Genomic DNA, 27,329 nt, shown 5'->3' on the forward strand with positions numbered 1-27,329 from the left:
AATACTCCAGTTGAGGCCTAATCAGCGCGGAGTAGAGCAGAAGAATTACTACTTGTGTCTTGCTTACAATATTCCTGCTAATACATCCCAGAAGGATGTTTGCTTTTTTAGCTACAGCGTTACACTGACAACTCATATTTAACTTGTGGTCCACTATGACTCCCAGATTCCTTTCCGCAGTACTCCTTCCTAGGCAGTCATTTCCCATTTTGTATGTGTGCAACTACTTGTTCCTTCCTAAATGGAGTACTTTGCATTTGTCCTTATTGAATTTCATCATATTTACTTTGGACCATTTCTCCAGTTTGTCCAGATCACTTTGAATTTTAAACTTGTCCTCCAAAGCACTTGGTACCCCTTCCAGCTTGATATCATCTGCAAACTTTATAAGTGTAACCTCTGCCATTATCTAAATCATTGATGAAGATATTGAACAGAACTGGACCCAGAACTGATCCCTGCAGGACTCCACCCATTATGCCCTTCCAGCATGACTGTGAACCACTGATAACTACTCTCTGGGAACAGTTTTCCAACCAGTTTTGCACCCACCTTATAGTAGCTCCATCTAGGTTGCATTTCTCTAGTTTGTTTATGAGAAGGTCATGTGAGATACTATCAAAACCTTCACTGAAGTCAAGATATACCACGTCTACCACTTCCTGGTTAGGTGGTTTAGAGTAGACCCCTACAATGACATTACCCTTCTTTTTTACCCTTTTATTCTTACCCAGAGGCTTTCAAGTCTGTCTCCTATTTCCATCTCAACCTCAGTCTAAGTGTATATATGTTTAATATATAAGGCAACACCTCCTCCCCTTTTTCCCTGTCTGTCCTTCCTGAGCAAGCTGTACCCTTCTATACCAATATTCCAGTCATACATATTATCCCACCAGGCCTCTGAGATGCCAACTATGTCATAGTTGTGTTTGTTTACTAGCATTTTGAGTTCTTCCTGCTCATTTCCCATACTTCTTGCATTAGTATATACCCGCCCCCCCCCAGTTCTGTCTTGTCTCTCCTTTCTCCCTCCTATAACGGCCCATGCTCCCCACAAATTCCAACCCTTCTCCCAGGTCTCCATGTTCTTGACTTACCTGTGGGCTTTGGTCACCTACCCCCTGTACAATAAATACTTTCTACAGCCAGATTTTCAAAAAAAATAAAGGTGGAAATTCTACACCCATCTGTGCCATCATTACTCACAGTGAGTAATACCTTACTTGCAAAGGTGTTAGCCATTGTCGGTCGGAGTTGTGCAGCTGGATCCCTTAATTTGCCAACCCAGTTTCCATTCACTCCCTTTTCCAGGCTGGATGTCTGCCTTCAGGCTGACTGTGTTGTGGACAACTACTCTCAGAAACAGGTGAACTGTTTTGGCTGAGACGCCAGGGAAAAATGTGTCTTTCAATGTTTTTTTTAAAAAAATCCCAGCAGCTTCTGTTTTGGAAAGCACTAGTGCCTCCATGCTTTGGAGCAGGGAGTTGAAATGTGGAAGGGAGTGGCCTTCGTGTCAAGGCTGTGCATTTTGCTGTCCCCAGGAAAGTCTGGCAAATGTACTCAAGCCACATAAGCCTTGAAAAATCGCAGTTTGTGCATATTCAGTGGAGATGTGCTAGAATTTAACCATTAAAACATCTCACGATTCCATCTCACCGAGAATGTTCCATCCCCTCACAGCTATTTAGAGCTGGCCAGACTTTGTGTGCACCCAGCAGCTGAACACACACCTAGAAAGGGTGAGAGATGGAGCAGCTGGATTTTTGCATGCCATGGATCTGGTCAAGCTCCTCCTGCTGTCCATTCACCAGACTGCTGTGCGGGGAGCCAAACCCTGAATCCCCATCTTGGCTTGTGAGGGCTGCACAGACTTCAGGCTCTTTTTTCTGGGGTTGGGCCTCTAGGCACGCACTGCAGGTGCAGATCTCATACTGGACATCCCTCTTGGCAATGGCACCGCTGCCAGGTCCAAATGCCTAGGCAGCAGCTCTTCAACAGTCCCCAGAATCCCACCAAAGCTGTGAGCCTTTTGATTTACAGTATACAGACTCATGGAGCCTTCTCTAACCCAGCCATCTTTATCTGACCTTTGCTCTTTGTGGAGCCAGACCAGCCCTTCCCACCTCACTACACAAGCCTGCCCATCTCCTCCTCCTGCCTGCTCAAAGCTTCCTGTCCCTTCAAAAGCCATCCTCTTTGTTCTTCTTGTGAGTCCTTTTTTAAACCCCTGCTTTGTCACCTCTGTCCTGTGTGGGGAATTTTCCACAGTCTCCAGTTCCCTCTTTACAAACAAGTTGAAAGAACTAGCTTCTGCCAAGCTCCATTCCTCAGGCAGAGTACAGCCATTACGGTTAATGACTCTCCAGTGTCCCTAGTCTGGTAGTCCATGTGTATACTGCAGCCCGTGTTAGCAAATGGTGTATTCCACATCCACACAGAGGCATTCCCTGCTACAATGATTTTATAACAACTTTGTAACATCAACCAGAATTCATAAAGTGGACGTACCGGCAACCCTCAAACTATCCCAGGATGGGCCATCCCCCACAGAGCAGCTACATATGTTCCATACCCTGCCAGCTCCCACACATGACAGGTGCGACTGAGCATGCTCCCTCCAATGGGAGGCTACAAGGCAAAGCCTGATTTCCTGCCCCCCCCACCCCCGAATGGCTGTGCCTGGCTGATCTGGGTCAAGATGGGGCTGGGCACTGGAACTGAAACCAGGGAGCCTGTGTCTCCTGTGCTTTCAGTGATTTCCCGCTGCTGGCACCCAGGAAGCTTGGCAGAGCAAGCCATCTGATTCAAATACCCCGGGGACAAGAGCTAAAGCAGGGGGTGCAGATTAGGACTGCGTGTGCAGGTAGACTACGTCTGTTAGCTAAGAAAGAAAATGGAGGGGGGAAAAAACTGAGATCAGATGAGGAGCCGGGGCAGAGAATGTGACTAGTGGGCAAGGAGGGAAGAGAGACAGGGAAGAGAGACAGATTAGACAAGGAGCCAAAGTGCAGGGGAAGAAGTAGGAGTCTCTGGGCAAAGAGAGGGGAAGCAAGGACTCCAAGATTGGATGAGATACCTGGGGAGGAAGAGTAGGACTGGGAGCCAGTGAGGACAGGTAACTGGGATGGAGGGCTAGGAGACTGGAGGCAGGCAGAAAGGGAAGTTGGGGCGTGGCAGAGGGAACTGGGATTGGCTGGGCAAGGAGCCAAAGCCCAAAGATTGGGGGGGGAGAGAGAGACTGAGAATAGCTGGGCAAGGAGACTGCAAGTGGAAGAGTGAGGAGACTAAAATTTAGTGGAAAAGGAGACTGGGACTGGTATCCAAAGCCTGAGGAGTAGACTGGGACTGTCTAGGTGAAGAGAATATGACTGGGACAAGGATCCTGCAGTGGGGTAGGACAGGTTGGAATGTATGGGACAGAAGGGGTCATGCTTGGGTGGAGGAGGATGGGCAGAAGAATCTGTGACCACTAGAACATGTTCCTGTCCAGAGCCTGGAATAGAACCGAAGGCCCTGCATCTCACCTGCCTCCGCTGTCAGCAAATCGCTGTGAAACTCCCTGGCAAAGTGCCCCGTCTCTCTCTAGCGCTGGTCCACATAGACGATAACCTCTTGCTGCAATTGGTTATGCTGTTAATTCAAGTGGCCAAGTTCTGTGTGATGACTTCAAAGATTCCATCCCTGCTGATGAACAATGTTGGTGTCTATATGATGCAATCTGAAAACCAGAAATTCCTTCATGTGGCTTTATTAAAAACCTAGGAAATTACATGCTCCCAAGCACTACAGTAAAAGAACATTATTAAGGTTGCAAAGTTGAGCACTCAAACATAAGGAAATGCCAGAAATAATGTTGCCTGTACAGCCACATTGTGAGTGTCTTTAATTTCACGATCCCATACTATTTTTTTCCAGTATCATTCAGTGCACCGAATGGATGGAGCTCACTTAATGAGCCACTGTTGAATATTTTGTTTTCTCCTTGTTCAGCCTGTGACCCCCGGCCTCACTGACTGCACACTATTCCAACCCTACCCTAAAGACAGAATTATTAATTTCCTCATAGGCTTTTCTGTGGTGGTCATCACTTGAGTATTTGAGAGTAATATCATTTTGCAATCTGAACATTCCTTTAACAGTTTTTTGTGTGTAAAATATACACACACACACACACACACACAGAGCTTGTATAAGTTATTTATTCTTTATTCTTGAGGAGACCTGTCGTTTCCAGCAATGGTGGGATAGCTGTCAAAAGTAATAAATAGTGTTAAACAGGGAGAGACATGGTAAAGCCAAGATTAATGGCTAAAATGTTTATGCTGCTGGTTTTCTTCTTCAACAAAGTGCTATTTGCACCTATTTGCATTTTAATGGTTACCCCAGTTCCAGAGTTAAAACTGCAGACTTTCCCAGCTGCTCTTTAAATGCTACATTATAATTTGAGGAAGCATCATACGTAATTATATTTAATGGACACAGAATTGATTGAAACACTTAACAGAAACAAAAAGCCCAGACCTAATTTTGTAAACATGTTATTGTACAGTAACCCCCCAATGAGTTTGTTCTTAAATCTCCTAATTAATTTTTAATTAAAAAGCTCAAAGATGCTATTATACTTGTTGTTGTAAATGGCAGCCTTATGTAAGCATAAATAACTTAGCTGCTCAGACAAATATCTTCCAATAAAATCCATGTTACTAAGAGTTCCTGCGTACAGTGTTTCAGACAGAGACACACCACTGTTTAGATTAAATATCATCACATGGAGACTTTTTTTTTGTCCTCGAGATAGTCTTGTGCAGAACATAATAGGTTTGCACATGGCTAGCAAACCTATTTTCCATATCTTCACTTAGCCACATCAATTATCCCCTCTGCAAGACTATATATAGCATTAACCAGCAAATGGTGGGTCTGACACTGCTAAGCCATACTGACACGAACAGTGCCACTGAGGGCAAATGGATACCGTGTCTGGAAACTTTTATAAGACAAAGTAATCATTTGCTCCATTAAAAGAGTGATTTTCCTTTCCTGTTTAAAATATCCTGTTTTAAACTCTCCTACCCCAGAAAGTGGAAGTGTCCATCTCCACCATTTTGATACATCTTTTTGTCAAACACAACAAGGGGTTCTCTAATCCAGCAATTGAAGCACAGTGTGTTGCTGTGGGGATGAGGTGATGTCAGAAATGGAGGATTATTAATAGCATAAAAACAGCAAGTGCCTCTTTTCAGAGCAATGTCTTAAAAGCAGGGAGGAAAAACACACAAGAGAAAATCTCCTTTGCTATGTTTTTCTTACATTTTTAACCAAGACGGGATGGAGGCAGGATGATCTCAGTGGTTTAATTATTTTTCATCCGTGTGGTCATTAAGACAACACAGCAGAATCTCGCTTTGACTCCCAGCCTCCTGCAAAGCTGTAATTTTAATTTTAAAACATGTAAAGATTTGTTGATCAGACAAGATAGCCACAGAAAAAAAAAGGATTTTTTCCCTCTCGTTGCAGATGCACAGCACGGCCTGCCAACATAACTTTTCTTATTGTGCTCTCACTATTTTACAGGAATTCATAATGTAGAAGTGCAACCTGCTGCAAAAGTTTTCAGCCATAATAGGACTAGATTTTAAAAAAAAATTGCCAAAAAGTTATAAATATTGAAACCATGTAAAATGTAATCTGGTGATTCTCAAAGCCTGAAATCTATATTCGCTTCTAAAAATAAGTACATGTCAGATGCATGTTTGATTGCATGTAAGTTATTTATTTTAATATATAGCTCTGGGAAGGGAGGGACAGGATCTAAGCCTCCAGCCAAGAATTTTAAAGGTGACTAGTGATTTTTGGCTGCCTCAGTTTTGGGGTGACCAACATGAATGACCTTGCAGGAATATGGTTTTCAAAGAATGAGTGCTCAGCGCTTGCTGCAAATCAGAGTCCTTTAAGGTGCTTCAAAGTGGACACCCAAAACCGGTCACTTTTGACCAGGCATTTTATAACCTTTAAAACCACAGAGAACATTCGTCATTAAAACAGAGCAAGACACGAGGAAAAGAATGCCTCTCCAAGGGGTCAGTGTGTGCAAGGAGGTCCTTTGCCAGCCAAGTCAAAGTGTACATGGGAACCAACATGTCCCTCATGCTCTCACCCCTATGTCTACCAGGATGAAGAATGTGTACTGATGAAATTATCTCTCTCTCTATAGCTATATACCAGTGCACCTGGGGGCTGTTCTCAGGAGATGTTTGAAACATCCAATGCAATTCCCTGTATGAAATATTGTCAGTTTATTTCTGTCATTCTGTTTCAACTCTGAGAGTTCCCCAATAATTGCGCAGTCAATTTCTGCCGCTTCTTGGTATATATTGTTATTGTTGTAGACTGACATATAGCTGAACTGGTGGCTGCATCACTTGATTTCCATAAGTTCTGTCCAGAATATTTTTCTGGTGAAAATAATTATTCTTTCAGTGTTAAAGGTACCAATTTCATAAATGATGAAATCTGTCTCAGTCTCAGAATGCTCCAACCATCCCCATACATCTGTCTTTAAAATGAAATACTGTAATTCAAAGACAATACAGTGTTTCTTTTTGCTAATGGCAGGCTTCTATAACCATGAATGACTACTGTTCCAAACCATTTTTGTAAGAGAACTATTAGAGCTTCAGATCATATTTCCAAACACTCAACACTGTCCAAACCACTGCCATTTAAGATGCACATAGGAGTCTCTCCTATCTCAAAGACAAACTTGCTTATGACATAATAGCTCATGGCATTCAAACATAAAACCTGCCCTGGTCATTGGGGAAATTTCCAAAAGGAATAGTAAGTTCTTTCTTCAAGAATCTCCAGCATTAATATCCAGCATTAGCAAGCTTCAGTCTGCAGCTTCATGGTATGGTTGATCTTTATTAAACTAGTCTGGGTTACATACAGCGAGTCATATGGTTTATCACTTCTTATACTAATCCTGGGCTCCTCGAGTTCTGGAGATTTGTAATTCTTTTCCATGGGAGACCTCAGACAAGAACACTTCTCCTGCTAGTTCACCCATCCCCTTGTAAACTACACACAACTACCCCCCCCCCCACTACTGCAGTGTTCCTTCCTTTTAAGGAACGAAGCAGTGAGAATCTCCCAGGAGGGTTTACCGTTAAAGAGACAAACTTTGGAGTCTGACCTAAAACTCATCAACGTTTCATCATCATGGCAAATCTCAAATGGAGGTAGCTTCCTTGCAGATAAAGCACCACCCAAATCAATCTGTAGCTAGGTCCTTGTCGTGGTCTGGCTGGATAATCAGTTTATGTCCGCTATTGGCAATCTTGTCGTGCCACCGAAGCTTTTGGCGACCACGTGATCACCAATCATGTAGCAGCATTCCTTGGTAAACATGCTTTTGGAATTCACTGGGCTTCCATCCTAATATGGCATTAAATAATATATTATTAAAGTTTCCTTAGTTTTATTTCATTGATCCCTATCAGGACATCAGCAACTTGAATATTCAAATTCAGGAGAAGTCAGCCTATTTCTCTATAAAACCATACAGTTAAATCTCCCTCTCCCCACCCTTCCCACCCGAATTGGGACTTCCATATTCTCCATTGTGTTATTGTCTAATATGCCAGTATTGCTTGTGCTTTGCTATCACCCTTCTTTTGCCAATCTGGGTAAGAAGGAAGTTGACTCAACTTACCTCCTTCAGGTATATAGGCCGGGTGAAACTGACTTTCTAGCGTTCTCATCAGCAGTAGCATGGAATACAGTAGAGTAGCAGCCAAAATGGTTAAAGTACTTTTATATTAGCTAGAGTATCTCTTCTTTTCCAGGGCTTAGAATCTCCCATAAGAACACCAGATGTGCAACTTGTCCACCCAGCTGATAGCACTTCAAATATGCTTAACTTCAGAAATTACTTGCCTGTGTAATCTAATTTTACCCAACAGTCTGTTTAGAAATAAGTCCATTTACCACTCACAGATTGTTAGTTCCTGATTTAATAGTGAAATGTTGAAGAAAAGACCGTGTTTTTCCCTCCCAACTTGTGCTTTCATCCCACTTGTTCATAATCCAGTAATTGAAAACGTGGTCTTATAATTGTGCAGGCATTGATGATTTGGCAAATGGAGGATTATTAATAGCATAAAACAAGAAGGGCCTCGTCTTAGACTGAGACTCCAACAAAAAGAGCCAGAAAAATATCCTTGATTATTTCTTAATGTTATGTGTTCTTTACGTTTTTAAGTAGGCAGAAAAAAAAATGAGATTTTCTTTCACCAGCATGAATGAGTGAAGTTCGGAGGACAAGAAGCATTTTATGGAACATATTACAAGCCAGCAATTCTGATTTTATAACCTCTGCTTTTAACTACAAATATTAAATGCCTTAAAGATTTTTTTAAATCAAATCTACATTGATATTTCATAGTAAAAAGGATTTTCTAATACATTTAACTAAAGGTTCTGTCATTTTGATTAAGCTTTTGGAGGATGGTATTTCTATTTATTTTATTTGACAGTATTTCTGTTTATAAACTCTTTCTACCACCAGTTTGCAAAACCTAACAATACAATGTGCTTGATATTGAGGTCTGGTTCAAGTCTGTCTCCATCTCCCCATCTATTAATATGGTCCCTGAGCATTTCCCAGTATTTAAACATAACTTTTAAAATCAGAGTTTCATCAGCAAATCTTTTGCCCTACACTGTGATTCCAGTAATCTAAATTTTATCTCTCTCCTTCTCTCCATATTCATCCCATAATTTACTTTGAAACAGTTATACTGTTTGCTCTTTGCATTTCAATCAGCTTAGACAATGAAACTAGCCTAGTTGGGTGTTTTGTTTTTTTTAACTCACCCATGCTGTGAGCATCCCATTTCTAATTAACCATGTCATCTTATTCCTGTGACTACTGTCTTTCCTTTTTCCTTCCTGTTTCATTTGTCATGTGAAAAATCAGGCTATAAATGTAACATGTTTGTAAAGCTCTCGGTGTGGCAACTCTGTCTCTCTAGACTAGTCCCTGGAAAAGAAAACAGCCTACTACTGCTGTCAGATAGCTGAGGTATTCCTTTATCTCAAATGGTAGAGGTTTGTGCCTTAGTATCCTAGACTCCAGGTACAAGCTCTGCTTGAGACTGTGGTGGGGGTGGTTACATAAATTCTTCCAGGTAGAGACCTTGTTACATTTATATGTACTGGGAGGCATAAAGCCCAATTTTAGATGCTGTGAAATGATGCAAAATTCATAGAATGCACATACCTTCTGGCAAATGGCTATCTAGCGGGATGCAGCTCATCAGCTCCTTGGGGGGGGGGCAGGGGGAATTAAGAGCAAGCAACTAGGCATGAACCCAAGCACGAGTGGCCGGGGCTCCACTTAACCTGCAGAAGAGGTGGCTGGTGGTTAAACCTGTGGCTACCCCAAAGTATCACATAGCCGGCCACTCCCCAGCATCTAAGGGAAGTCCTGTTCACAACGCTGGGCACAGGACATTTAAATCATGATGGGCAAGGGAGAGGGAGAAACTAGTGCAGGCTAGCTGAAGTTCTAGGAAATGTGTGGTCAAACCATTTGTTTCAACATCATTCTGGGAGTGAAGCAGTTTTAAAACTCTGCATTTCAAGACCTTTTTTTCTGCGGCAGTGTGGGGTGGCTCTGTCATTCCAATACTCTTGTGAATGCCTTGCAGGTACTGAGCTCAAATTATACATATTCTGGATGTCGTGAGTTACTAAGGATTTGAGATGTTCCTTTGAAATGGGAATAGTTGTATCAGCATAACTAAACGACAGTGTTATGTTCAGTTTGTATTTAATAGGACTGAACGTTGGATATGTTTTTAGCTAAGGGTGTGCAATGGCTTGAGCCTCTGAGGAATGCTTATGATTTGCAAACTCCACCGGTCACAGTTTGTGTCTGAGCTCCTGCTGTACTTGAGTTATTAAGGAAAGCTACATTTGTTGAAGTCAAGGCTTCCAGCCTCAGACAGGAGATAAATAAATCACAGGTGTTTCCTTTTGCAGGTCATCTTTTTAGAAGTACTTTGAAAACAAATGTGTATCTTCCCACCACCCCAACTTGGAGTCACTTACACACCTAGCCTCCAGTCCCCCAAAACACTTAAAACACTTAGTTCTCCACTGAGAGAACTACTAGCAGGTGTATATTGAAGCATCTGCCTAAGTACTTTGCTAGACTGAGGCCCTAGTGGGGCAAAATCTGTAGAACAGCAATGCAGCTGCAGTCGTTCATTATCCTAGTGTAACTGTCTCATAGCAAGATACAATGCTCTTCATCATGCATAAAGGAATCCATCTATCGTTCTAGCTATGGAGCTGGATTCTGAAATTGCTGCACTGTCACACAGGAGAGAAAGAGAGAGAGAGAGGCTTGCTAGCCGTATCACAGTGCCGCAGGGAAAACAGCTGGAAGTGGCCCACTGCTCCACCCCTGCACAGGTGGGTGGGCAGGGGCAGAGAGCAGTTACAGTCAAGATCCACCTTCCCCCACTCATTTTGCCAGCTAGCGCAGCTGAGTCAGCACAGAGAGGGAAGAAAGCTGCACCAGGAAAAGGGGTGAAGCAGCAGGCAGACTATGGCACTCTGAGTCCGAAAATTTGGTTAAGGCTGTGCTGGGTCAGTGCAACCATGTGTCGCCCCTTACTTAGGGCAGAGCGATAAGATTCAATCTAGCCTAGAAGAAGAGAGAGAACATGGCAAGTGTTGATGAGGGTACAATAGGTGTTCATTTGCCAAGAAGTCCACTGTCCATCTACTTTTCATGTATCCTTCCTGATCATTTTAAATTTTCTCCTCCCTCCTTCCTGTATTATCTCCACAAGATGAAAAAAATAAATAAAACCAAAGATAAATTGTTTGTCATTTTGTGCTGAGCTGCCTGGTGGGGAGATAAAAATAGCAAGTGCCAATGGCAAAGTCTCCCAAAACGTACTAACAGTATAACATATTGTGAAAGTGCTAACACTGTGTGCTAATGAACCAGTGCCAAGAAACCAATTTTTCCTCACAATGGTTTCTTTTAAACTTAAGGTGACCTTTAGGAGCCTGTTCGCCTCAAGGTAGAGATCCTTGTTGCCCTGGCTTGTCAAAGGGCAAATTCTCTCTCCCAGAGAAGAGGGAATCCAACCACTATTTCTGGGAAATCCCTTTTATTCTCCTTGGTTTGATAGGATGATAACAACTCTCGTATCAGAAAAAATCAGCCGTGAGCACATAGTAATGCGAGTTTTTTGTCTGTGTGTGAGGAGATAGCATTATGCAGCACTTTATAGTTCAGTATGCCTGTGTCAGAAGGTTCCTGTTTATGAAGAGCTCCACTGGCGTTGCTTATGGATCCTGATTCTATGCACTCGGTCATTTCTGCCTGAGTGTCTGAAGTTCAAAGGTGCCTCAGGTTACCTACAGCACATTCACCGATACGATTTTAAAACAGGCTTTTGGGCAACAATGTTGTCAGGCTACATATACTGCCTTGCATATTTGAGTGCAGAATGTGTCTTAACCTTATGGGGCCAAATCCCAAAGTCCTTACTCCTAAAGCGATTTTCAAAGGTGCTGGGTACCTGCAGGTCCCATTGATTTTTGAAGGGAAGAAGGGTTGTTCAGACTTTTGAATATAAAGCTGTGCTTGAGTAAAATGTCCATTGGTTTCATTTGGACCCTGTGTCTGCAAAGTGACATGTAAATCTTTGGTACTATAGGCCTGGTCCAAAGCCTACCCAGTGGAAAGATGCCCATTTATGTCCATTGTCTTCAGATGAGGCCCTGTATTACAACTTAGGCTCAGAATGGGTCAGACTTTTGTAGCATCTGTGCCCAGAAGCGTAAGGCCAATGTTTTCAAACTTGGATGCTCAAAGTTAGGCAGATAATGAAGTGGACTGAATTTTCAGAGGGGTTGATCATCCATAGCTCCCGTTGACTTCAAAGGAAGTGATGCGTGCTCAACATTTCAGAAGATCAGGATGCTTACATAGCTGCCTCAATGTGGAATTTAGGAAGTGTGGTAGGCTCAGAAGGCCAGGAGAGGGTTGAAAGTATGGATATCTGAATGTCTGTCTAACCCACTGGTCAGTAGGTGTTATGTCTCACCCTCTGTGCTGGTTCTGCAGAGGGTGTGAGACTGTCAAGTTGCAAAGATTTATGGTTTTAGTGAGGAGGTCCCTGGTTCAGTCCCTGATGTTGGTCAAGATGGCAGCAGAAACATGTACTTATACAGTAAGAGACGCAACAGGAACACGGCGATGGGACTGCTGGGATGGACTGGGAGAAGATTCTGTCCCTTCACCTCTTTGGAGACTTCCTGTGCAACACTCCTTCACTCAGGCTTTGTGTCAAGATAATGGCATCTGATCTGCATAGTAAAACTAGCCCTTTGAATCCACTGGAAGTCATAGGAAAATTAGATATTATATTTTTATCTCAGCCTTGGATATGAGGAAATAGCAGTTGCAGAACTGTAAAGCAGCTAGTATCAATGTTTCATCATAATTTGTGCCCAGGAGCCCAAAACAATGTTTCCTATTCAAATATGGAATGAAATATTATTATCAGGTTACAAGAAATATTGATGTCAACAAATCAATATTTTACTTGTAAAATAACACCTGCTTGACACTGATCACAACTGTTTGGATTCTTCACTAATGATACTTTTTTTTGTTTATCAATGTAGTTCAGTTCCAACAGAAGACAGAATATTTTCTGCAATCATAGTATCACATATCTTTGTGTCTTCAGTTTATTCAGGAAATATCAGAGATATTTAACAATTACTTAGCATTCATCTTTATGAAGTAAAAGGATGAATATAAATAATGGTGAAAAGGATTACTGAAAGAAAAGGAAATATGAGTATCGAATTATCTGAAGATCAGAGCAGCAAATGAATAATTCATTATCCCCAGCTTTACCGTGAGTCAAGCTCACAAGCCGTGGCTACTGTCGTTGCGGACACAAAGTGTCATATTGTTGAGCTATTAATTTGCTTATGCAATGTCGTGCTACATTGCATCACACCAGCTTTCCGTGTGGCACAGCATAATAGGGACTTTTAAGGGATGCGACACAACACAGCGCGACAGGAGAACAAATCAAAATCAGCAGCACTTTAATAGTTTAGCTGTTCTGCAAAATGTATACATGCTATTGCTGTGGACATTAATCTGTAATGAAGCTATTAAATGGAAAAGAGATGGAGAGTCCCTCTGCCAGCCATCTCCATTAAATTCAGGTACTTTGGCAGATCTGTAATTAAGAGACTAAAACTTGAGTTCCAACTGACAAACCACTAGATCTAGGCAACATACTCTCAAGGGTGCATCAGGATATAACACATCTGGAGAGGTGGGGTGATGGTCTGGATAATTTCAGGGGAGATTTCTAATTATCTTATACTTCAGAGGTTAAGGGGCAGATTTGATAGGAAACTAGTCAGAGTAATGGGATCCCTATCTTTGGAGTTTTGTCCCACTAATGCCCCTCCTGTAAACATAGGTAAGTGTGATGCTCATGAAAACGTTGGTTGAGATTGAAATCTGGCCCATTGAGTGTTACTGAGCGAATATATGATGCAAGATGAGTGGCTAGGTCATCATGAGGTCTCAGATGCACAGCCGTTTTGGAGAGGGTTAGGAAGGAGGTCTCAACAGTGGTGCAGGCAGGAAAACACGAATTCCGCTTCATGAAAAATTTCAAGGATTTTGAAATGTGTTTTGATTCTGCATAAGCACAGAGAGAGCGAGTGCTCAGCATAGCAAGTAGCCCACTGAGTGCCCTATAGAGTCAGTCTCTTTCTCTCTCTGGAGCTGTTCTCTTTTGCATTAAAAATAAATCAATATTTGTTGAGTCAGACTCAATAGCCCAGTGGTTAGGGTACATCCTTGAGATGTTGGAGAGTGAGGATTAAGTTGCCGCTCTAAAGCAGGTAGAGTTGGGATTTGAATCTGTGAGAGCCCTAACCACTAGGCTATTGGCTGTTCTGATTACGCTCTCTCTTTAACCAAATATTCCATCAGGGACCTCAGAAACCTTCCCAACAAAAAGAAAAGGAGTACTTGTGGCACCTTAGAGACTAACCAATTTATTTGAGCATGAGCTTTCATGAGCTACAGCTCACTTCATCGGATGCATACCGTGGAAACTGCAGCAGACATTATATACACACAGAGATCATGAAACAATACCTCCTCCCACCCCACTGTCCTGCTGGTAATAGCTTATCTAAAGTGATCATCAAGTTGGGCCATTTCCAGCACAAATCCAGGTTTTCTCACCCTCCACCCCCCCACACACAAACTCACTCTCTGCTGGTAATAGTTTGTGTGGGGGGGGGTGGAGGGTGAGAAAACCTGGATTTGTGCTGGAAATGGCCCAACTTGATGATCACTTTAGATAAGCTATTACCAGCAGGACAGTGGGGTGGGAGGAGGTATTGTTTCATGATCTCTGTGTGTATATAATGTCTGCTGCAGTTTCCACGGTATGCATCCGATGAAGTGAGCTGTAGCTCACGAAAGCTCATGCTCAAATAAATTGGTTAGTCTCTAAGGTGCCACAAGTACTCCTTTTCTTTTTGCGAATACAGACTAACACGGCTGTTACTCTGAAACTTCCCAACAAAAGTTTCACTGAAAGTGATAAGTTTCAGTGAAAAGGTTTGGCATTGGCATATTTTCCCCTGCAAAGAATGTTTCATCAGCAAAACTCGTGATCAGCTCTACTCAGGAGGGTATTTGGTTCCATACACATCAAAAAATTGGACAAGGCAGCTATAAAGTAGCCCAGATATTAGCCACCAGGAATAGGGCTAGTTAATACATGTTTGAATATACCTATACTGCACAACTAAGGAGCAGGGTTTTGCCTTGTTGTATTACAGGTATATGTAAATAACCACAAAACAGCCACAATCAATCTATTTTCATTTGGATCCAGTGGCCGCAATCTTCCGGGGGCGGGGCGGGGGGCGGGAAGGGCTGGGGTGTCACAACCTAGGCTAAGGGCTGTAGTAGCAGCTCCTACATCCCATCCCATCCTTGCACACAGTCTATTTTTGGAGGGTTGAGATGAGGGGTGAATTTCACCCACTATTCGTATTTACTGATACAGGATATTGGTTTCTTTTGCATACCATAGAAATAATATAACTGCTTTAGAAAATTTGTAGATTAGGGTAAAGAAAATGACACTAGACCTGGAAAATTGTAGAAGTTTGTGAGAAAAGTTTGTACAAGTTAAGCTTATTGTCATGGGGGAATAGGGAGACTTTATTATTAAAGATTTAAAATTTAATAAAGTAATAACACAAGGAAGAAATAAAAATCTTGATAACGTTGATCCATACGAGCCTGACAATAAGAGGACTTAATCTGAAGTCTTATAAAATCAGGAGCCAAAGAGAGACTATCTGAAGCTTGTTCATGCAGAAAGTAATGAGTATACGCCACAAGTAACAATGTAGGGAAATGTATTCACGGAGCCTTAGGAGGCAGAGTTGAGAATTAGATGAGATTCTTGACGCTCAGAGATTAAGGGGTTGTGGGGAGAAAATAAGAAAATGAAAAGGACATAAGAAGTGAACATGTGTTGCATCTGGAGCCTGGTGGCTTCTTTCGTTCTTTTGGTGCTGTTTTTTCACCACCGAGGCCTGGAGTGACACACTCAAGAGTTGAGCTACTGCCTGGTTTATGGCCCTTCCAGTAGCAGTCCTGGTATGTCTGTGTGGTCAGCGTCCCCTCAGAATTGCAGGATTTCTTGTCTCAAGGGCTAACGTTTTGAAAAGTGGCCTCCGATTTTGGGGTGCCTCGTTTGATTTCTTGGGCCTGATTTTCAGAAGAGTTGAGCACCCACACACCCCACTGACTTCAGCTGTGGGTGCTCAGCCCCTGTGAACATCAAGCCCATAGTGTCACCCAAAAATCAAGGCACCCAAAATCCAAGGTCACTTTTTCACATTTTATGTCTGATGTTTTGACCGGAGCAGTCTGGGATAAGCGGAGAGAGCTCCCATCTGTCTGTTACAGACTGTATTTACATTAGTGTCTTTCAGCCTCTTGAGGTTGGGAACCCCTTATTCAAAGTAAAAAATGTTCATAACTCTCCTGACATTGACTAAAAAGTAGTAATAAAAAAGTATTGTGGTGGTAACACTGGTAACCCTATCGAGTGTGTGTGTGTCTGTGTGTTTCAGAGATTGACGTTGAATACTTGACTTTGAAGAGGAAGGGTTTGTGGGGAGTAAGTTTTTCTTTGCTTTATATGGTAATAAATGTGTAAAGTCTTGTGCGGCCCACCCCGACTGCTTTTGATGACTCCTCAAGGAGTTGAGGCCCACTGGTTGAGAAGCACTAGTCTGCAGAATCCACGTTGCCTCAGTAAACAAATTACAAATAAACTAACCCATCTCTCTGGCATAAGAAAGAACATTTAAAGCAGTTTGATTGTGGCATGTTTTTCACTAAGTAGTGAGTGTGGACGGGAGTTAATTAGGGCTGGTCTTTCAATGGAAATTATTTTAGTGCATTTTGGGTATCTGTGGAGATAGTAATTGATGAGGACATAGACAGGCTGATTTTAGTGCGAGCTATTAAAATTCTATTGACTGCTGCATTGCTACCAGTCAGCTAGAGGTCAGTACACTACTGAATTATGTCACTGCATATTTAGCCGCACAATCAAACCAATAAGTGGTTCTGGGAAGGTAAAGCGTATGAACATTGCAATTACTGCTCTGGTTAGCCCACACTTGAAGTAGTAAAAACAGATTTATTTCTTTGGCTAGTAGCAAATATTCATTGCCGTCTTATCAGTACCAGTGAGGCAATATTTATAACAGTCTTAAGGAAGCTTCTTCCTATCATGCAGCAAATTACGATTAACTGATTTATTTGTTAAATAGCTTGAAATAATCTCGGACTTTGGCAATCCATGGTTACAAGAGAGCTGCAGTGTTAGGAAGCCTTTCGTGTGACCAAATTAGTCAAGCCAGGAAACCATACTGCCGTGTAACAACAGATTAGCAACAGCTTCAGCTCATGCACCCTGGTCCTGCAGTAAGTTCTGGTGCAAGTGAACCACTGAACCTGTGTAGAGTCCATTGACTGCAGCATGCAGCCACATGGGTCGTCCCAGGTGGAGCTCATTGAGGAGGGCCTTCAGGTCTGGTCCAACTCCCATTGAAGTCATGGGAGTATTTCTATTAATATCAGTGGGAAATGGATTGGACCCTGAGGTGTTCTGAGATTCAGCATGAGCAAATGAACGGATAATTTATTAATGCTCTGAAGGAGGCTTGCAATTTGGGAATCCCTTTGAGGTGTATCTCATTGCCATTTAATAGATATTTTATGGAAAGACGCAAGGCCTGCTCTGCTGGCCTCATCAGTGACTTTCATCATGAAATGCAGAAAGAAGGGCCTTACAGACCATCTAAATTACAGCTGTATGAGCAAAAATTATCTTCATCATAGATGAAGAAGAAAATTATATTAAAAGGCCCATACTTAACATCTGTATGTATGCACACACGCGCCCACACCCTGACACCTCCGGCCACCCATTAATTATTTTACTTTGGGATGTGACCACACGTTAAGAGCTGTGAATGCCAGATTCTTCTATTTCTGGCAGTTTGTCTAAAGCTGTTCCATTGAATGCCATCAACTTTTATATTTGCCTCCAATCAGAAATTCATTGGAATGATATACTGGTCAGTGTGCCTTGGAATTCTTAGAAGTATTGTGATTTTATCCTTAACTTTTCTTTTATTTCACATCTGTCAGTGCAAACATAAACACACGCAAGATTTCCTTTGTGTTTAATAACAGTGCCATGTTGTACCATTGCTTCCTAAGGGATAGAATCAGAACTTCTCATCTATCTGTCATAGGGTCTATATCACTAACATCAAAGGGAAATTCCCAAGTCGCTGGACCTGTGCTTTGTATAGCACCTGTGAATCAAAGCTTTGTCCAGGATGCCCTACTCTATAAGGGCCAGGAGGCTTGGGACTAACTAGGCCTGTTCAATCAGCCTAATTTGTGCCATAATTAGCTGCCTCCCAGCCTAAGGGGCCAGCACTAATTGAGATCAGGTAACACGTGAGCCTCATAAAAGGGCAGAGAACTCAGATTGGTAGAAGAACCATTGGGTTCCTGTAGAAGTCCCTGAAGCAGGGTCTGCAAGATGTAGTTTCTGGGGAGTCAGGGCTCAATTCTAGAGCAGAGAGACTTAGATATCCCAGAAGGGGCTGGGAACTGAGCCTAAAGGGTAAGCTGAAGTGGAAGTGGAGACCAAGCAGGTGGAAGAACCTTTTGTGTTGTTTAGATTCTTATTGCCCCAAAAGAGGATTGAACTCTGAAAGCTCAGCTGAAAGGCTGAGTCATGCAATTCCCCAGGACAGATAGTAAAGACCTGGTGAGGAAAAATTGAGGCACGGTGGGCTAGGCCTATGACACTTCAATATTGCTATGAAGTTATGAGTCTGCAGCTTAGTGACAGCTGTGAGGGGAAAAAATGTGGTCCATAAATTTCTGTAACAATTCCATGGTATGTCCTCGTAGAAGTACACTGTATAATTGCTGCAGGTTAGCTATTCCTAGGGGAGCGTGGGTGGCTTTGCTTCGCAAAGGTTAACGCTCATTTTTTCCTGTGGGTTCTCTCCTCATGGCTGCCCTGAGGTTTTGTTTTGAGTTTCAGGTTTTAAACAAAGCCATTCATGATTTTTGCATTGAGTGGCTCATGGTTTCATGTGGAAGCTATGTCTTTAAATGAGTTTCACTTCCTGCTTCGCTGACCATTCAAACTTGAAACTTCAAAGAAAACTCAGAGAATGCAAATCCACAGGGAGTGAAGCCAAAGGAAAGATTAACTCAATTTTCTGGGCTCTTTAATTAGGCCTTCCAGTCCTCCAATCTCTCTCTCCTCCCGCCCCCACCCCCAGACTTGCTGTGCTTCAGTTTATCATTTTGTAAAACTGGTGGTATGATGATACTGAGCTCTTACTTAATCTCAGAGCATTTTACATTGGACATCAGCATCTTTGTTATCATTTTACAGTTTGGGAAACTGAGGCACACAGTGGGGGAGGGGGGAAGGAGACTTGCCCAAGGTCACCTGGAAGCCCAGGGGCAGAGCTCCTAATCTTTTGTGCCCTAATCTAATGTCTTGTTTCTTGAACTATGTAGTTGTTACTTAAATTATGAGGTGTCATGATGATTAATGTTATAATGTGATAAAAGGCATTATAGGCAACTACGCTACTCAGTGTATATATTTCTTAGTATATCTTTCAAACACTTAAAATGAATCGATATTAATAACTTTGCTTTTAAGTCTTGTGGCTTTTTCTCCATAGTTTGGCCTGGTACGTTTCATGAAACGGAACAGATCCCCCCACACGCACTCACTCACTCACTCACCCCCCATCTCTCTCTCTCTCTCTCTCTCTCTCTCTCAATATTTCCTGAGAGCAGGAGGGAGAGCAGACCATGAAATGTTGAGCCACTCGCACAAGCTTGGTGGTGTAATGAGTCTGTTTTGCTAAGCACAGAGATGTCTGAGTGTGCGGACAATACCCACGGGGGTAGGGAAGTATTTTTTAAAAAAATCAACAGCAAAATAAGGGATGAGAAGGGCACATCTCTGTAGATTAAGGCTGTGGTCTAGTTGCGTGAACAAGATAAGTTAACAAAGAAAAGTTTTCACAAGCTGGAGTCTGGAGTAACCGAGGGGAAACCACTTGTATGGCTGAAGCAACATAGAAAGACACAGAGAAGGTTGAATTAAAATTAAGTCTTTCTGATAAACAAATGATAAACCCATTTCAAAAGACTACAGATATGGAGCAGTTAACTTGCTTGCACTGTATGGAGTTCAAATATGTTTAAAAAGGCTCTGTGTGCTTGTGCAAAGAAAAGAAATATACCCTTACAGGGCAATGAATATTTAGCTTATTGGGAAATCCCCACCCACCATGCGCTACCTGCAGTCCTGCTGGGACTGGAGAATAGCTTTTCTATAACAGATGCTCTGGAAATTTTCAAGTTGATTTTAACTTCAAATAAATGTTGCTGCAGGGGATATAGGGGGTTCGGTAGGGGTAGAAGGCAGAAGGCCCTCGGGGGCCCTGATTCATGAGTTCATGCCTATTCAGCAAAGCACGTGCTTAACTTTTGAGTGCATTGCTGAATAAGGATGGACTCATGCATGTGCTTAAATGCTTGACTGAACTGGGGCCTCATTTCTGGCTTGGAATATCCTTTCTATGCAGAGATGGTGGGTTTTAAACACTTGGCTAACAGCAGTTGAGGTAAAACTTTAATTTGTTCAACACGCATTCCCTGTTAAATGCTAACCTTTAGAAAACATGTTTAACTTTGCAAAAGGCTAAAACAGTTCTCCTTTATTAAGAGTGCACCACGGCCTTTTTTTCAGCAGATGTTTGCAGGACTAAAATCTTGCAGCTGATCTGTTTAAACAAAAAAAGAAACAAAAACACCTAACTAAGTATGATATTGAATTGTAAGAATTGCTGGTTTAATGCAATACTTAGTTTCAGTTGAGCAAACTACACCTTTATCTAAAGGCACTCCCATATCTTTGGATAGAAGACTGAACATACTCTGCCTAAAGTACTTGTAAATCTGTGTCTTTTTAAAAAAAAAATGTTTGTATTTGTTCCGTTGTTTATCACAAAGTGCAATACTATTTGTCAATTCTGCACATTTATCTGAGGAGGTCAGAGCTAACTAAATAAGCCTCATAGCATTCCTGTGCGATATGTATTATTGCGCCCATTTTAGAGGTGGGGTAGTGGGCCCAGCATTTAAGTGAGCTACTTAAGGCACAGCTGGAAAGAAACTAGTGGTTAGGGTAGGAGATGATGCTATCTTGTCTCATCAAATCAAACAGGCCAAACCAAATCACACACACCCAAAAAACCACCACCAAAATATCACCAGATCGATGCTCTAATCATACGCAGAAGTGTTTATAGGTACCGGGATAACATACTCTTTCATTAGTTAGTCTGCCTTTCCGAGGGATACCCACTAAAAGCGCCTCTATCTCGGAACATTTCAACACCTCCTAGCATCTCTGAACCTGCCAGGCCCTCCACTTGAATGTAACTCTTGGATTTACTGGGGGTTGTGCTTTCAGGAATGCCACTGCATTTTGATGCTGGTGTGCAGATGCTATAGAAACACATGAAAGAGCGAACTCAGCCAATCACACTCCCATTATCACAGGCAAAAGTTAATGTGAGATAAGGTGCCAGCTGAACAGATTCAGTTTACCTAAACTGGAGCCTGCATGACTTTGAAAATGTTTGGTTCATAATGCATTGGTTATGATATATTTTAAAAATGTGATTCTCCACACTGACTAGCTCCAGGATGATCTAGAATGCTCATTACCCCATAGTAGGACAAACGTTCTTGACTCTTTTCAGAGTAACAGCCGTGTTAGTCTGTATTCGCAAGAAGAAAAGGAGTACTTGTGGCACCTTAGAGACTAACCAGTTTATTTGAGCATGAGCTTTCGTGAGCTACAGCTCACTTCATCAGATACATACCGTGGAAACTGCAGTTTCCACGGTATGTATCTGATGAAGTGAGCTGTAGCTCACGAAAGCTCATGCTCAGATAAACTGGTTAGTCTCTAAGGTGCCACAAGTACTCCTTTTGTTCTTGACTCTGTCCATCTACTATCCATCAGCAGGGTTTCTACTGCAATCCGTCACCGTAGTATCCAAGCATCTTCCCTGTAAAACAGATTAATCACAGGTCTGGAGTGGACTTCATGAAGTGTCTAGGTCCTTTCCCTTTATGAGCTATATAAAGATCTGATCGTAGCCCACCTAGAACAGGAAATTCAGTATATCTTCAGGTTTCAAATGGTCATGAAGAGATTGCACAGAAAGTGGCACTAAAATGATCCTTTCATCTTAACAGAAATGAGAATAAATGCTTCACTCCCTGCATTGTTTCTAGATCCAACCCTTCACCAGATGGGACTGTCCCTGTCCTGTTTTAATTCACTTTTGCTTTCATTTACTGAATATGCTTTTGGACTGGCGTAAATTCTACTAAGATTGGGGCGGTATCTGGAGTAGAGGTAAAGCTTCTGGAGATTTATATGCTGCTGAAATCTCTATTGTCAATCCCTAACTCCCTTTGCTTTTGTGCATTAGAGAAACTCAATTAGAGACCATAAAATCTGAATAAGAATTTCCATTTCTTTCTCATCTTCTGACTACAGACGGTTTGGTCACATGCAGGGGACCTTCAGAAGACAGAATTAGGGATGGGATAACAGCTTAGCACAGGATCACCACCATCCTCAGTCTACTGGCTTTTGATTTAGCAGCACAAAGATGTTTTATGATAGCATACTCTCACCAACATCTGCTTCACTTTTTTTTTCACTGCCATCTTTAGCACCATCCAACTAAACTCTCTCCTTCAAAGGTGTGGGTGTGCATTTCTGCCATGAGGTTTGCCTTCCAGTCCTCTCTGTTCTGTTTTTTCTTATACACAAGGACAGTTTGGGATATTACATGGGAAGAAGGACAGAAATTTAAAGTTAGAAGGAGGCCAAGGGGAGTCCAGATTTTCAATTCTGCACACATGCAATTGCACACAGAGGCACTCATGAGCAATGACGCACCTTATTTGCAAGTACAGTTACCATGGCTGGTCATGGCAAGGATAAATAACCTTTAAATAATAATATATTATAATAATATAATAAATAATAAATAATTAGATGGTTAACTTGCCATTTGTGAGCACAATTACTGCAATTACAGATACCTAGTTTCCCTGCATAATTACATAACTGCATGTAACTATATATGTGCCTTAGACCCAGTTCTGAGACAGGCTATGTGCCCATGGTTCCCACTAAAGCCAGTGGTAATTGAGGGCTCACTCCGTACTTTGCAGGATCAAGGCCTAAAGACAACTTGTGGATTTTTGCATTTGTACACCTTTATTACAAGTAGATACATTCTCAAGAGAAAAATATATATGTAGCTATGTAATGTAAACATTTATTATCTGTAATTCATCCCCCAATAAAAAATTAGATCACTCTTCCCTATTAATTTCAGTAAAATCAGATTGTCTTCCATAAACCTACCCAGCTGTTACTCTTGTTCCTTATAGTTCTGGGACCATTAAATCAATAAAATTGGTTTTTATCAGTTATGTTTTTGCTATTATGTTTAATAGAAAATATTGAATGGCCTAATATGATGTTATACAACTATTCAGTCTGTGAAATGTGCTACAAAGTATTTTTTTGTATTTCAATTTTAGGAACCGTAATAAGAATAAACACCAACATGGGCCACAATCTGACACTCTTCCTTTGGTATGCGGTGAGTCTTTCTCCTTCATAACCTCTGTTTAAAGTGTAAGTAAGAGTTGCTCTATCTGTCGCGGCACACAATGAGCACAAAAGGATTCAGAAAGTAATAACAAAGATAAATAACTTTGCAATAAAATTTCAGCTCCAGTAATTTTCCATTTATATTTTCTCACTGAATCATGTAGTCCCAAGCAATGCACATTTTTTAACGTCTGGGCTGCATCATACAAAGTAATTTCATATCTAATACTTCCCAGTGTGCCCAAAATATAACACTACATGCACAATGCACTACAACATAGTCAATGAATTATAAAGTTCCCCCAAATAATATCACTTCCTATGCAATTTCATTGCCTTTCTAAGGCAATCAATCTCAACATATTATGGGGAATGAATTGTCAGTCAACTTTTTGTTTTGTTTTGTTTTTTGCCAAGGAGGTTTCAGGTGCCATTACTTATGCCACAGATTATTGAAGGCTGAATGCTGAATGTGTTCTTCCTGTGTGAAGCCACTGGTGTGGGTTTTTTTGGTTTGTTTTTTGAGTCTTCAAAGTTTAGAGCTTGGTTAGCATAGCATTTTGCCAGAGTGCATTACCTGAGGCTGTAGGGAATGTTAACCTACAAAACATTGGAAGTGAAAGGAAGTGGAAACTTGAGACAGAGAAGGAGGCGGCAGCTGCAGTAACAACAAAAGAATAGGTTTTGGGAATAAAAATGGTTCCTTTGTCTTATCCAAGTGTAATCTCTCTTTCTTCCCTTCCCCACACATATACCCACACACCTACTTTTAAAGATGAGTTGAAATCAAAATGGCATAAGATCTCCTGTGGACAAAGAACTTAAAAATGGGCGACCATCTCACTCATGGGTGACTGGGATGCTACTCTACCCTGCGCTCAAGGTGACTGCGTAGGATACAGGTACTGTGCTAAGTCGAGCAGGACAGGACAGAATCTCAGCCTGTTACCAAATTACAGGATGTTATCATGGGGTCCATGTATGCTGAATAGCCTCCGTGATGTGCTGCTTATTCCCATCATCACCTTTAAACCCCTTCTGCAGAACTCCTGCTGCCCCAAAGCCCTTTGCAACAATTCTAACCGACCCCAAGTGATAACACTGCACTGTAATTAGCCATTGTTTTCTAATTAGCAGGAAGGTTAACTCACTGTATGAACCCAGAATTCAGAGCTCTTTCTTTATAATTTGTAACCTGCCCCTCTACGTGGGGATCCCGCTACCTGAAACCCGCATTGGGTCTGAATAAAGTCTGTTTGTAGGAGATTGTTTGTTTCTATAGTTCCTGACATGTAATTCCCCTACTCTGTGCTTTTATGAAGAACGAGGTATAAAACATTCATCCCTACCTGTTCAGACACATTAGGAAACTTGTTCTTAAAATCAACCGGTCAGTTTTCTTCTTCCGTGCCCATTAACTCAGGATAAGGCAGTGGTTTAGGGTACAATGCTGAAACAGGCACATTTACCTCTTATTAATACACTGGGGCTGGAATATAGATCATTCCCTTATTTGTAGTCTGTGAGAGATGTTGAACTGAAAGCATTAGAAACTGGAGTCCAGTGCCCCTTGCTGGTAACACGTTTCATCGTTGACCCAAAGGGCAAGCCATTAGCAATAGGAGATTTCCAAGTTTATTCAGCTCTCAGGTTCATTGCAAAGACTTCCTAGGAGAGTGGGGATGATGGCAGGGACTCTTTGTCACAGGGACACCTGGGAATAGGGTCCCTGCAGGGTTTGGTTTGAGAAAAGGGCCATAAAATCTATTCTGCAGTTTGATTCTCAAGGGTTGGTACCAAACAAACTCCTGGAGGTTTGAGTTTGACCATCTGTCAAAGAAACCCTCGTTTCTACCTGTTTGGAAGGGTTGGTATGCTTATTGCGGGGGAGAGGAGTGAGGAAAATAGGTTTGGGGGATGGAGATTCCAACCTGGGGGAAAAGAGAGGGTCAGTAGGGTGAACACCCCTGCCTGCCCCAGTTCTCTGCACATTCACATGCATGGATTGAGAGTTATGAGCGCATCAAACCTTGGGGGAGGGATAGCTCAGTGGTTTGAGCACTGGCCTGCTAAACCCAGGGTTGTGAGTTCAATCCTTGAGGGGGCCAGTTGGGATCTGGGGCAAAAATTGGGGATTGGTCCTGCTTTGAGCAGGGGATTGGACTAGATGACCTCCTGAGGTCCCTTCCAACCCTGATATTCTATGATTCTATGAACCCTAGACGCAAAGCTAGTTGATTAAAAGCTTATTTCATGCAGCTCTGTGCGGATTGAAACTATCAACTTGTTTCACATAGGCCACGAAACAGCCAATTCTGTCTTCCCCTAACTCTCTCTAGCAGCCAGGGCTCTAATTCTTGGGTATAGATCACTTACACTTGATTTCATCCTATCCCATACCTTCCTCCTCTTCCCTACCTCTCCCTGTTATTGTATGATCTTTTTTGGAAAGAGGTGGAGTTTATACCAAATTATGAAAACCAGCAAGTTAACCAGTAACTGATGGTGACCACTGGCCTGCACTAATTTCAAACTAAAAAGTAGAGGTGCAAATCATGCCCATGCCTCCTCCAGCCAACTCACACATGCTTATAAATAGGCCTGGAGGGTTTAGTTCTTGGTTTCAGATTCTTTTCCTGAACTGAATCCTCATTAATTGAAGGCTAGAAATAAATGAGGAGGAGAAGAAAGCTCTTACACAGAGGCTTCTACAGTAGCACAAGCTGTCAGGAAACATTTTTTTCTTTAATAAAAAGGATTTTCTCAGCAGGGCAATATAATCCGGCTGGTTACAGTGAGTTTACAGATCACTGAGACAGAAGCATCCTGTGAGTGTGAGGTTCTGCCTGGTACTTACCTACATGCTGTCATCTTATTCTTCCTTAGAGAAAAATGCAAATGTGTACTGCATTTTTTTTAAATATGCCATTAATTACCGAACATTGCCTCTGTGCATATGGTTGGAGAGTTCCAAAAGGACCCCTAAATGTAAAGGCAATGGGGAAATCATGTTTTGTTTTGTTTTTTAGTGAGCAACTTGCTGTCACTACTGGAATCAGCTTGTGAGGCAGATGTTAATTCTCTGCACAGTAGAAAGCCTCAGCCTTGGAAAGTGGCAAAGTTAGCAAGAGTAAAAAGAAAAGGAGGACTTGTGGCACCTTAGAGACTAACCAATTTATTTGAGCGTAAGCTTCCGTGAGCTACAGCTCACTTCATCGGCCTAGCTCGCTGCTTTCTTAAGGATTGCAGGGTCTTTCATAGGCCCACTTTATTGTGCACTTGGAAATGTAGCCTTGCAACCATAGAGCCAAATTGCACACAGTGCTGAAGATGCAACTTTTGTCATAATACTGATGACCATTTGGTGGTGCATTAATATATACGACAATCAGAAAATGGTATTCAGAAATCCACTTTAGCAGATAAAATCAGCACGCCCGTCTAGCGAGGATTATACTACAGTATTTATATTTTAACAGCTCCCAGAAATGCTTTCCTGAGCTTTCATGAGTGAACTTTCTCTGCACTGATTTCCAAATTCACAGCATGCATTAGCCTCAGCACATAACACAGTAAGATTACTCAGCTGAGTTTCTCCCATTTGTTGCCAGAGGAAAATTCTGTATTAGTTTTAACATGAACACATTTCTTTCATCTGGCATATTCTTTGTTGTCAGTTTCAAAAAATGGAATATACCCAAGTGGTTTTAGATCTCCCGCTGTATATATTGCTCCATTGAGCTGGTTCCCTAGCAGTGCAGTATGCAATTTTAAATGTATCCCGCCTTTTCCCCTCTTCTTTTAAAAACTATCTGGTGCCCCTGAAATGCATTGTCAATAGTAGGGATTTTGTGCTTTGGAAAACAATTCAGAGGCAATGTGAAAGGATAT

This window comes from Eretmochelys imbricata, chromosome 13 (genome assembly GCF_965152235.1).
Source record: "Eretmochelys imbricata isolate rEreImb1 chromosome 13, rEreImb1.hap1, whole genome shotgun sequence".
NCBI lineage: Eukaryota > Metazoa > Chordata > Testudines > Cheloniidae > Eretmochelys > Eretmochelys imbricata.